The sequence below is a fragment of the Salvelinus alpinus genome, chromosome 14, assembly GCF_045679555.1.
Source record: "Salvelinus alpinus chromosome 14, SLU_Salpinus.1, whole genome shotgun sequence".
NCBI lineage: Eukaryota > Metazoa > Chordata > Actinopteri > Salmoniformes > Salmonidae > Salvelinus > Salvelinus alpinus.
Window position 1 is genome coordinate 39,870,173 of NC_092099.1, and position 13,303 is coordinate 39,883,475.

Sequence of the window (13,303 nt, forward strand, 5' to 3'; positions counted from 1 at the left end):
TTTTTTACAAAGTCGAAATGGCGCCCCCTATTGAGAAAAGGTTTTAATCAATTTTAGAAAAAGGCTTTAAAGTAACAAAATGTGGAAAAAGGCAGGTCTGAATGTCACGCCTTGACCTGAGAGAGCCTTTTTATTTCTCTTTTTGGTTAGGTCATGGTGTGATTTGGGTGGGAATTCTAGGTTGTATATTTCTTTGTTGGCCGGGTATGGTTCCCAATCAGAGGCAGCTGTCTATCGTTGTCTCTGATTGGGGATCATACTTAGGCAGCCCTTTTTTCCACCTTGAGTTGTGGGATCTTGTCTTTGTATAGTTGCTGTTTAGCGCTACAGAGCTTTACGTTCGTGTTGTGTTTTGTTGTTTTTTGGTGCCATTTTAAAAACAAAGTAAAATGTACGCCTACCACGCTGCACCTTGGTCTCCTTCGAACAATGGACGTAACACTGAATGCTTTCTGAATGCACTGTATGTATTGTATATATAAGTATGTCTAAAGTGACTAGGCAACAGGAGACATAATAAAAAGTAGCAGCAGCATATGTGATTAGTGTGTAAATGTGTGTGTGGTGTGGTGAATGTGTGCGTGTGTGTGTGTGCATGTGTGTGTGTGCATGTGTATGTGTTTGAGTGTCAAATAAAATACAATTTTATTGGTCACATACACGTGTTTAACAGATGTTATTGCGGGTGTAGCGAAATGCTTGTGTTTCTAGCTCCAACAGTGAAGTAATATCTAACAATTTCACAACATATACCCAATACACACACATCTAAGTAAAGGAATGGAATTAAGAATATATATATATATGGATGAGCAATGTCAGAGCGGAATAGACTAAGATACAGGAGAATAGAGTACAGTATATGCTGTAGAAGCCGTGCTTCTACACCTGCATTGCTTGCTGTTTGGGGATTTAGGCTGGGATTCTGTACAGCACTTCGAGATATTAGCTGATGTACGAAGGGCTATATAAAATAAACTTGATTTGATTTGAGTATATGCATATGAGATGAGTAATGCAAAATATGCAAACATTATTAAAGTGACTAGTGGCGCCTTCTTCACCCCACTGCCTGTGTGGGTGGACCATTTCAGTTTGTCAGTGATGTGTACGCCGAGGAACTTGAAGCTTTCCACCTTCTCCACTGCTGTCCTGTCACTGTGGATAGGGGGGTGCTCCCTTTGCTGTTTCCTTAAATCCACGATAATCTCCTTTGTTTTGTTGACATTGAGTGAAAGGTTATTTCCTGGCACCACACTCCCAGAGTCATCACCTCCTCCCTGTAGGCTGTCTCGTCATTGTTGGTAATCAAGCCTACTACTGTTGTGTCACTTGCAACCTTGATAGTTGAGTTGGAGGCGTGCGTGGTCACGCAGTCATGGGTGAACAGGGAGTACAGGAGGGGACTGAGCACGCACCCCTGGTGGGCTCCAGTGTTGAGGATCAGCGTGGCAAATGTGTTGCTACCTACCCTCACCACCTGAGGGCGGCCCGTCAGGAAATCCAGGATCCAGTTGCAGAGGGAGGTGTTTAGTCCCAGGATCCTTATCTTAGTGGTGAGCTTTGAGGGTACTATGGTGTTGAACGCTGAGCTGTAGTCAATGAATAGCATTCTCAGTCACCGTATCAGTATATTTGTCAATGTTAATATTGGAGGCTACCCGGAACATATCAAAACAATCTTGAAACGTGGATTCCGATTGGTCAGACCAGCATTGAATAGTCCTTAGCACGGATACTTCCTGTTTGAGTTTCTGCCTATAGGAAGGGAGGAGCAAAATGGCGTCATGGTCAGATTTGCTGAAAGGAGGGCGGGGCATGGCTTTGTAGGCATCCCGGAAGTTGGAGTAGCAGTGGTCAAGTGTTTTTGCAGCGCAAGTACTACAGTCAATGTGTTGATATAACTTTGGCAGCCTTTTTCTAAAAAAATTTCAGGATATGTGGGTTCCAGTTTACATAAAGTCCAGTGAATTTATTCGAGGGCTGTCATGGTATCAACTTGAGGGGGGATATACACAGTTGTGACTATAACCGAAGAGAAATATCTTGGTAGATAATACGGTTGGCATTTGATTGTGAGGTATTCTAGGTCGGGTGAACAAAAGGACTTGAGTTCCTGTATGTTATCACAATCACACCATGAGTGTTTAATCATGAAACATACACACCCGCCCTTCTTCTTCCCGGAGAGATATTTATTCCTGTCTGCGTGATTACCTGAGAACCCAACTGGCTGGATGGAATCCGACAGTATATCCCGAGAGAGACATATTTCCGTTAAACAGACTATCTTACAACCCCGATGTCTCTCTGAAAAGAAATACTCGCCCTGAGCTCGTCAACTTTATTATCCAGAGACTTAACATTTTGCGGGTAATATACGCAGAAGCGGTGGGTGGTGTGCGCTTTCTAGTTGTACTAGAAGACCACTCCAAGTACCCATCCTCCGCCGACTGTGTTTTGGGTCAGCCTCTGAAATCAGTTCAATTGCCCTGGGAGGTGCAAACAAAGGATCTGATTCAGGAAAGTTATATTCCTGGTCGTAATGCCGGTAGTGCTGGTGAGTTACTGCCACTCTGATATCCAATGGTTCTTCCCAGCTGTATGTCTTAACACAAAACATTTTCTGGGCTAATAATATAAGAAATAATACATTAAAAAAAATACTGCAAAGTTTCCTAAGAGCTAGAAGCATGGTAGCCCTCTCTTCCGGCGCCATTTGGAGTGTAAGAATGTCCGTGAGTGAGGGTAGAGTCCAATGTGTGTGCAGAGTCAAAAAGAGTTAGTTCAAAAAGGGTCAATGCAGATAGTCCGGGTAGCTATTTGGTTACCATTTTAGCAGGTTTATGGCTTGGGGGTGAAGCTGTTCAGGAGCCTTTAGGTCCCAGACTTAGCGCTCTGGTACCGTTTACCATGCGGTAGCAGAGAGAACAGTCTATTACTTGGGTGTATGGAGTCTTTGACAATTTTTGGGGCATTCCTCTGATATCACCTGGTATAGAGGTCATGGATGTCAGGGAGTTTACCCCAGTGATGTACAGGGCCATACGCAGTTGTCATACCAAGCAGTGATGCAACCAGTCAAGATGCTCTCAATGGTGCAACTGTAGAACATGTGGAGGATCTGAGGACCCATGTCAAATCTTTTCAGCATCCTGAGGGGGAAGAGGCATTGTTGTGCCCTCTTCACGAATATGTTGGTGTGTTTGGACCATGATAGGTCATTATTGATGTGGACACAGAGGAATTTTAAGCTCTCGACCCACTCCACTCCACTCCACTCCAGCCCCATCGATGTGAATGATCAGGCCCAACACCATTGTGTCATTGGCAAACTTGATGATGGTGTTGGAGTTGTATGCTGCCATGCAGTCGTGGGTGAACAGGGAGTACAGGAGGGGACGAAGCACATACCCCTGAGGAGCCCACGCGTCGAAGGTTAGCATGGGGGATGTGTTATTGGCTACCCTCACCACCTGGGGGCTGCCAGTCAGGAAGTCCAGGTTCCAGTTGCAAAGGGAGGTGTTCAGTCCCAGCTTATTGATGAACTTGCAGGGCACTATGGTGTTGAATGCTGAGCTGTAGTCTATGAACAGCATTCTCACGTAGGTGTTCCTTTTGTCCAGGTGGGAAAGGGTAGTGTGGAATGCAATAGAGATTGTGTCATCTGTGGATCTGTTTGGGCGCTATGAGAATTGGAGTGGGTCCAGGGTTTCTGGGATGATGGTGGGTTGTGCCGTGGCGGAGATCTTTGTGGGCTATACTCGGCCTTGTTTCAGGATGGTAAGTTGGTGGTTGATGATATCCCTCTAGTGGTGTGGGGGCTGTGCTTTGGAAAAGTGGGTGGGGTTATATCCTTCCTGTTTGTCCCTGTCCGGGGGTATCATCTGATGGGGCCACAGTGTCTCCTGACCCCTCCTGTCTCAGCCTCCAGTATTTATGCTGCAGTAGTTTAGGTGTCGGGGGGCTAGGATCAGTTTGTTATATCTGGAGTACTTCTCCTGTCTTATCAGGTGTCCTGTGTGAATTTAAGTATGCTCTCTCTAATTCTCTCTTTCTTTCTCTCTCTCGGAGGACCTGAGCACTAGGACCATGCCTCAGGACTACCTGGCATGATGACTCCTTGCTGCCCCCAGTCCACCTGACCGTGCTGCTGCTCCAGTTTCAACTGTTCTGCCTACGGCTATGGAACCCTGACCTGTTCACCGGACGTGCTACCTGTCCCAGACCTGCTGTTTTCAACTCTCTAGAGACAGCAGGAGCGGTAGAGATACTCTTAATGATCGGCTATGAAAAGCAAACTGACATTTACTCCTGAGGTGCTGACTTGCTGCACCCTCGACAACTACTGTGATTATTATTTTTTGACCATGCTGGTCATTTATGAACATTTGAACATCTTGGCCATGTTCTGTTATAATCTCCACCCGGCACAGCCAGAAGAGGACTGGCCACCCCTCATAGCCTGCTTCCTCTCTAGGTTTCGGCCTTTCTAGGGAGTTTTTCCTAGCCACCGTGCTTCTACACCTGCATTGTTTGCTGTTTGGGGTTTTAGGCTGGGTTTCTGTACAGCACTTTGAGATATCAGCTGATGTACGAAGGGCTATATAAATACATTTGATTTGATTTGAGATAGGTTACCTTGGCGTTCTTGGGCACAGGGACAATGGTGTTCTGCTTGAAACATGTAGGTATTACAGACTGGGTCAGGGAGAGGTTGAAAATGTTTGTGAAGGTACTCGCCAGTGCATGCATCCTGGTAATCCGTCTGTCCCTGCTGCCTTGTGAATGTTAACCTGTAATGTTCTTACATCGGCTATGGCACACGTGATCACACAATCGTCAGGAACAGCTGGTGTTCTCACCCATGGTTCAGTGTTGCTTGCCTCGAAGCAAGCATATAACTCATTTAGCTTGTCTGCTAGGCTTGTGTCACTGGACAGCGCTCGGCTAGGTTTCCTTTTTTAATCCGTGACAGTTTGCAAGCCCTGCCACACCCGACAAGCTTCAGAGCCGGTGTAGTAGGTTCTTCTTTTAAGCCTCCATATTATTCTTTTTTTACCTTTATTTAACTAGGCAAGTCAGTTAAGAACACATTTTTATTTACAATGACAGCCTACCCCGGACAACGCTGGGCCAATTGTGCACCGCCCTATGGGACTCCCAATCATGGCCGGATGTGATACAGCGTGGATTCGAACCAGAGACTGTTGTGACATCTCTTGCACTGAAATGCAGTGCCTTGCGCCACTCGGGAGCCAAGTGACCTGCTCCTTGAAAGCGGCAGCTCTAGTCTTTAGCTCAGGGTGGATGTTGCCTGTAGTCCATAGCTTCTAGTTGGGATATGTACATACTGACACTGTGGGGATGACTTTGTCAATGCACTTATTAATGAAGCCAGTGACTGATGTGGTAAACTCCTCAATGCCATTGGATGAATCCCGGAACATATTCCAGTCTGTGCTAGCAAAACAGTCCTGAAGGATAGCAAGTGTTTCACTGGACCACTTACATATTGAGCTCGTAACTGGTACTTCCTGTTTTACTTTTAAGCAGGAATCAGGAGGATACAGTTATGGTCAGATTTGCCAACTGGAGGGTGAGGGAGAGCTTTGCCTGCTTCTGTGTGTGTGTGTGTTACGCATGCCTCTGTGAAGAGGGAACGCAACACCCTGCTGCAACTCAACTCCCCGTGAAGTAAAAGAGGAATGGGACTGTAGGTGTGAGAAAGGACGACCAAAAGGCAGAATTGACCTTTTACTAGGATTTTATTCCTTTACACGGTAATATGGGGAAAAGGGGCTGGACGGAACCAAAGCAAAGAAACTAAATGTCAAAGCCACCCCCCTCTCCTAGCTAACCTGCCTACCCACTACTTACCCAACTTAGCCCCGCCTGGTGCGCTAACCAAAATACAGGAGGTGGTCCGCCCAGGTCTTACCTAGTGTGCCTAGACAGTGAATATACTACGGGTATATGTATGCCCCGCGGGCCTCTTGCCTTAGCACTCCCTAGGTGCCTTCCCCTTCCCCCCTGGGAACAAATGAAACAGAATATCAAACAATTACTCAAACAAACTAAGAAACGAAGGACATCAAATAAGCTCTATCTGAGCAACAATCTCACACGGAACATACCAACTGCTCCCAGCAACAACTAACACAGTACATACCAACTGCTCCCAGCAACAACTAACACAGTACATACCAACGACCAACATGCTATAACCCTCAGCCATCAACCTCCTCTCTCAGCAATGATCTATATCACATTCAATCTCTCCAGCAATGATCTCAGCCTGCCAATGATCTCAGCCTGCCAATGATCTCTCTTTTCTGAACAACAGAACACTGGCTTTTATAGCTTCAGAAGGCATGGTAATTGGAGACAGCTGCGTCCTGACGAGGGGGCGGGGTCAGCTCTCCAATAGTCAATTGGGGCCGACCAATCAGCTGCTTGGGGAGAACTTAGGAAGCCATCTCCTGAAACACACACTCAAATACACAAGCTACAACACAGAAACTGGGGAATGTAACAGTGTGGTTACAACCCCATTGGGGATGGCGCATCAGTATTTGTTAAGCTTGAAAGGGAAATCATATACTGCTGGAAGCTTCATTCAAAATACAAAAAAACATTAGTTTCTCTACCATAGAAGTTGATAACGATTCAACTGAACAGATGAACTGGAATGACATTTACTCACATGGTTCACCAAAAATAGCGTTCTGAAAGTCACGCCCCTACTAAGCCAAGCTTCCAGTCTTCTGAGCTGTCCCGCTTGGTCATATCTCAATGAAACAGTTTCATCAAACCAACCTTGCTTTTTCAAAAAACAACCCAAAGTGGCCTAATGCCTGCAACTCAGCATTTGGGGCCTCCAAACAGCCCCCTACATTTTGTGTTAAGTCCTCAAAATAAGATCTTATGAAATACATATTGTATTGTTAAATAATTATGTTTCAACAATAAACTATTCACTTAAGATCTCACTTGGTGAATCTATATGACAAAAAATGGATGAATACAACACCCATGTCTCTGTCACTAACACATTCAGTAATGGGTGGTGACTAAAATTCACTCGAAAGGCAAGGAAATCTGGGGAATATGCAAATAAAGCTTTACACTAAGCAGTGTGTTAATTCAACACTGCTCAGTGTCTATACAAGTTTACACTTTCAATGTTAATTTTACACTGGGGAATTTGCTGTGTGTTAACTATACAAAACAATCGTCCAAACTGGAATTATCGAAGCCAATAGGGGTAACAAGACTGAGGTTATCATTGTAGTAAAAACATTAAAGGGATAGTTAGGGATTTTGGAAATGAAGCCCTTTGTCTACTTCCCCAGAGTCAGATGAACTTGTGTATTCCATTTTTATGTCTCTGTTTTCAGTTTGAAAGTAGTTTCCAACTAGCGTTAGCGCAATAACTGGGAGTCTAAGGGAACAACTATTATGTTAACTGCTATGTCCCTGTAGACTTCCAGTCATTGCCCTAACGCTAGTATTGGGTCTCAAAACTACCTCATACTTCCTTCATACTGGACGCATAGACATACAAATGGTATTCACAAGTTCATCTGACTCTGGTGAAGTATGTAGATGAAGGGCATTAATTGCCAAAATCTCCAACTTTCCCTTTAATATATAGCTGATGATTCAACGTTACCATGAATGATGTTATTGGAAGTGCATGTCGAACACTAAGGGAATATACCATTCATACTACTTATTTTGTGTAACATACTATGCCTCGAGGCCATCTTCTTATACAGTAGGCTATGTTAGATAATACATGTATAAACAGGTCAGAAGACCTGTAATTATACAACCAACATTATGATGTTCTTTATGATGATATACAGTGGCATAAAAGTTTACCTCAACATATAATGTGTTGGATATACTGTACACTGAGTGTACAAAACATTCTTCCTAATATTGGGTTGCACTGCTTTTTGCACTCAGAACATGTCAGGGCATGGACTCTACAAGGTGTCGAAAGCGTTCCACAGGGATGCTGGCCCATGTTGACTCCAATGCTGTTGGCTGGATGTCCTTTGTGTGGTGGACCATTCTTGATACACATGGGAAACTGTTGCGTGTGGCGAACCCAGCAGCATTGCAGTTCTTGACACACTCAAACCGGTGCGCCTGGCACCTAATACCATACCCCGTTTAACGACACTTCAATATTTTGTCTTGCCCATCTGAATGGCACACATAAACAATCCATGTCTTAATTGTCTCAAGGCTTAAAAATCCTTATTTAATCTGTCTCCTCTCCTTCATGTACACTGATTGAAGTGTATTTAAGAAGTGACATCAATAAGGGATCATAGCTTTCACCTGGATTCACCTGCTTAGTCTACAGTATGTCATGGAAAGAGCAGGTGTTCTAATGTTTTGTAAACTCAGTGCATTTGAATAATGACATAATGACTGAGTAAGACATCACCATAACAATTACCATAAAACCAAACACTAAATTAGATGTTAATGAGAAGACATCAGTATCATCCTAAACTTTGTCAAAGAATACAGAATACAAAATAACACAAAAGATTAGAAAAGGGATTCTGATTATTTTCCAATGTTAACTGTATGAGACAGATTGTATTAAGCATCACTACTGTTGAGTTTTATCTACTGCAATGTACAATGATTAATACTGTACATCTCTGGGACAGAGGCCCTTGTTAATTCAGCCACTGTCATCTTTAATTTCTTAACTAAACTAACAAGTAATTGACATCATGATAGAAACTCAATGTATCCCGATGACGTTCTGTTTTTGTAGCAGGGGTGCTACAAAGGGGTGTCGGTAGGGGTGTCAGAAAGGGTTGCCACATGGCAGACATATGACAGGACAGACATGATTATAATGGATTCCAATGACTAGATTTGTTTTTAATCAACAGGGAAGTACATAGAGGGGATGGGAGGGGCTCAGAGTAGTCAGTGTTGAATATAATATAATGGCTCCCTGTATGTGACAGAGAATTAATGGAGGATACAGTGGCTCTCAGATCTGAATGGGATGGCTGTAGAAAAGGACCAATGTCTAGTCTAGACACTGACACTCATTATAAACAACAGAACATTACAATCTGATCATTGAGAGAGCAGCTTCCTTCCTAGCTTCTCAATGTTCCCAGCTCGCTTAGACACAATATTCTTCAAACCTGTCATTGCCGATACAACTGTGAGTTATTAAATATTGAATCTACACATTAATATTGAATTGTAGTTTCACCTAACAGTTTTATAGTTTCATTGAGATATGTTTGAACAAATATACATTGCTAATAACACAGGTTGTGAGATCTCCCATCTGGATAAATCCACTTGGCCGAACAAATCTAACAGCAACCACTAGATTGGTTCCTGCTATCCAGACTGGCTACCCATCCAGTGCAGAGTGTCTGTGTAATAATGTCTCCTTATCTGGATGTGAAGAATAGAGCGTTTAACAAGGACTGGTCAGTCAGCATTCTGCACCATGTTTCAATCCTTTATTGTTCCACATGAAGTGGTGAACTCCTCCTCCAGCAAACAGGCCATCAGCATTACAAACTCCCCATGAGGGGGTCATTGAGAGAGAGAGAGAGAGCGAGAGCGAGAGCGAGAGCGAGAGAGAGATGTTTCACTAACCCTCTTGTTTCAGTCTGTGATATAGAAGCTGCATCTGCCTTGTCTGCTTGCCTGCTACCAGAGGATTAGCCCCAGGGGAGCAACTGTTTCTACTAGACCGGGTTCAACCATGAGTATTTGTAGTTCGTAATGATCACATAAGATCATGTTCGCTCAACTGCTGAGAGCTTTGCTTGAGAGCTTCAATGTACTTCTTCTTCCTTATGTTTTCCATGCTGGGCGCCATTCAAGGAAGAGAGTGGAGCTGTTGGGATATTGGTCAGATGCATGGATCAGGCCAGTAGCTAAAAAACCCAGACTAGGGCTGTCTGTGGTGGTCACGAAATTTCATCAGCCGGTGATTGACAAGCAAATAACTGCTGGTCTCATGGTAATTGACCGCTAATTAACATAAACACATTTAGCATCTCCTGGCTTCTCCTGATGCAGGATGAATTACATTTAACATTATACACAAGTCATAAAACCACTAATTTTGTGTTGTTGTTCTGTTGTCCATCTGGCCCACCAGAGGTTGGTTCCCTGGTGCTCACTGTAGGAACTGATTGCCGGTAAAATCAATATATTTAATAATAAAATGAGCTCATTTCAAAACGTTCACTGACAATAATTCCCCCCTTTTCATGAAATAAATTTGATTGAATGTCACTCATTCTATTGCACTCTATTATAACCAAACCTGCATTATAGGTTCAGTACACCTATGCACTAACTAGTTGAAAAAAAGACTTACGCCATGATGGCTGCATGACTGTATTTGTGAAAGTTATGTTGGTGCTAGAATCCAACAATTCTCTCATTCTGCATTAGCCATCCATCTGTTATTGTTGGACAAACATGTTCATATTGTCTGTGTAGACTGCTCAGTGGAAACTTCTTTCATATTTTTACTTTTAAGACAGTGAAATTTGCAGCAACAGATCGTTTCATCTTCTTTGTCCTGTGCCAAACACATCTAAATGATTAATGCTAGCTGCTGGCTGCATGATTGCATTAACCTAGCTATCTAGCTAAGCTACTAAAGCTAACGTTAGTAGTGTTTTTAGCTAGCTATAGATTCGATTATTTTAGCTAGTTTTAGAGAATGACTAAACTGCTTGTATTAACACGTACCTTGTTTTACAATCTCTCATGAGGCAGGCAACCAGGCAGGCAGGAGATGAGTGTGAGCGAGAAAAAAAAACAAGTGCAGAGTCAAACAACGAGGTGCTGTTGCAACCAAACTTAGGTTGTTGAGAGGAATGGTTGATGAGGCTCTTTAGGCTGCAGAAAGGGGACCACTGACTGACAAGTAAATCTACCGTCAGAGTCAGTGTCTGGGTTAATGCATGAAATCCCAGGGACAGGGTTGGCTTCACTAGACAATGCTGAAATTGGGGGAGATACTATGTCAACTTGTCCAATAAGACACTCCTGATTTTTTGGGGGGTTGCAAAATGTTTTTCTACGTTTTTCTATGAACAAATGAATATGTCTGGTAAACGCGTTCGGTGCTGCTGCTTTGAAAGTGGTGTGGCGGCGGCTCTGGAGTGCTGGGTGGTGGCGGCTCACTAACAAGCTAGGAAACAATAAACTGTTTGCATATGTTCAAAGATTGCTGTCTCGCCACACGTTTTCCGATGGCTCTGGAGTGGTGGGTGGTGGCAGCTCACTAACTAGCTAGGAAACAAACTGTTTGTGTATGCAGAGATTGCATAACAGATACAGAAGTTGTTTACAATAATGTCATGTTTGAAAGGTCATTGTTGGTACTTCATTGGCTGTATTGATTGGTTATGTTGTTACTATTTCATATGAAATACCTCATATGTTTTTTTTAGCTATTCACTAGATCACAGGCTTTGAGAGGCTGCTGTATCGCTTAATCTTGTCTAAAGTGACTATCTTGCCCTTGCCATACATATACTGTAATAATTTGCATTTGATAATTGGTTTGCTGCAGCAAATAAGTCATTGCCCTCAACCCAAGCAGTATGGAACCCCCACTAACCCGGAATAAATTAACGCCATGACATTTGAAGCGGAACCGAAGTCATCTAACATGACTCGAGGTGTGCGTTGCACATCACTGTTTGAGCGTTAACGTGGAAATATCTGGAAGGTGTACCTTTTGAATCCTATCTAAGTGTGTCAGATGCTGATTCCCTGTCGAGCTCTTAATTGCATCTCCCCGTAATCCTATCGCTAGGTAAGGGATGCCGGCGAGGCAACGATGGTCCCGCTCTCTCTGAGAAAGATAATCGGCAGCCTGACTGACTGACTGATGGAGCGAAAAACCAGAGTGCACCTGTCTCCCGTCTATTGCAACAGGATGATAAGGAACTAATGATGGTGTTTGATGTGTGAGGACTTTGATGTCACTTTGAATTCTGCTTGTGTTTTAGGGGAACCATGGGAACCATCATGCTGTGTGTTTAGTTGTTTGGTCTCGCTAATCTGTCTGAAGTAAGGCGCAGCGTACTCCATGGCCTAGATCTCCCCCAATACAAGTTCAAGACGACATCAGTGCCATGTTGGTCTAAGTATAGGACCAATCACAATCAGCCTTATGAGACCTTTGTCAGCAAATGCAAAAAGTAACCAATGCTACACACATTATATTTAGCTATTATTACTATTATTATTACTATTATGTCTTGTGTTGGCTGACACTGTTGTAACTTTGTGATCATGAAGATTATACATTCCCCCTGTTAAATGAATGCGAACACCATGTAAAGTAAATTAATTTATGACTAGTTTGCTTAAATAAACATCAATGATACATTATATTAAGTCTGATATTCATGACTTTGTTTGCATTAACATCCATATTAATTTGTCTTTCTTTTGATGTTAGGAGATGATATCCAGTTTTACAGTTCCACAGATGCTAAGTGGTATTAACTACACAGCAAATTCTCCAGTGTTAAATTACCAACATGGTTTAAATTAATCTTATATTAGATCTAATCTAGACTTTGTAAATCAAGGTTTATAATTAATCAGAGACGTGTTGCACCACTAAATTTTAAACCAGGATTAGTTAATCTAAGGTTAAATCACTAAATTATGATTTGTGACGTGTCATAATGGATTCACCACAGAAATATGGTCTAATTCTGTTTCTATGGAAACAAACCAGCACTGGTCATTACTAGCTAAGTTTTACAAACATGATTAGCCACAGGAGCTGAAATTGTTAATCACACCAAAAATACAGCACATTTGATTAATTTAAACCTCCTTCAGTGGCCTGAAAACCTGAAACTCATGTACCAAGTCTGCAAAATTGCAAGGACAATTCCTGTTTTACACTCAGTTTTCAATTCTATATCACACTTTTTGTCTCTACATTAGGCACAACACTCAATATTAAAATCTCTTTAGTCCCTTTGGAAAGCAATGCCAAGCACAATGCCAAGCTCTATACACCAATTGGCAACACCCACTCCTCACAGGTGTAAACACTAGTTGCTGAATTGTTCACTTAGAAATCAGAACTTTGTCACTATAAAAGGCCACAGATGAGCTCTCCTGTTTTGGAGGAAAATGGAAGTCAATGGTGAAGCAAGAGCTAGAGGTTAAAGGAGTGAGAGGAAGATGAGGAGGACAAGGACGAGGAAGGACAGTTGTCTCAGATGAGATCAGGGCTACATTGGTT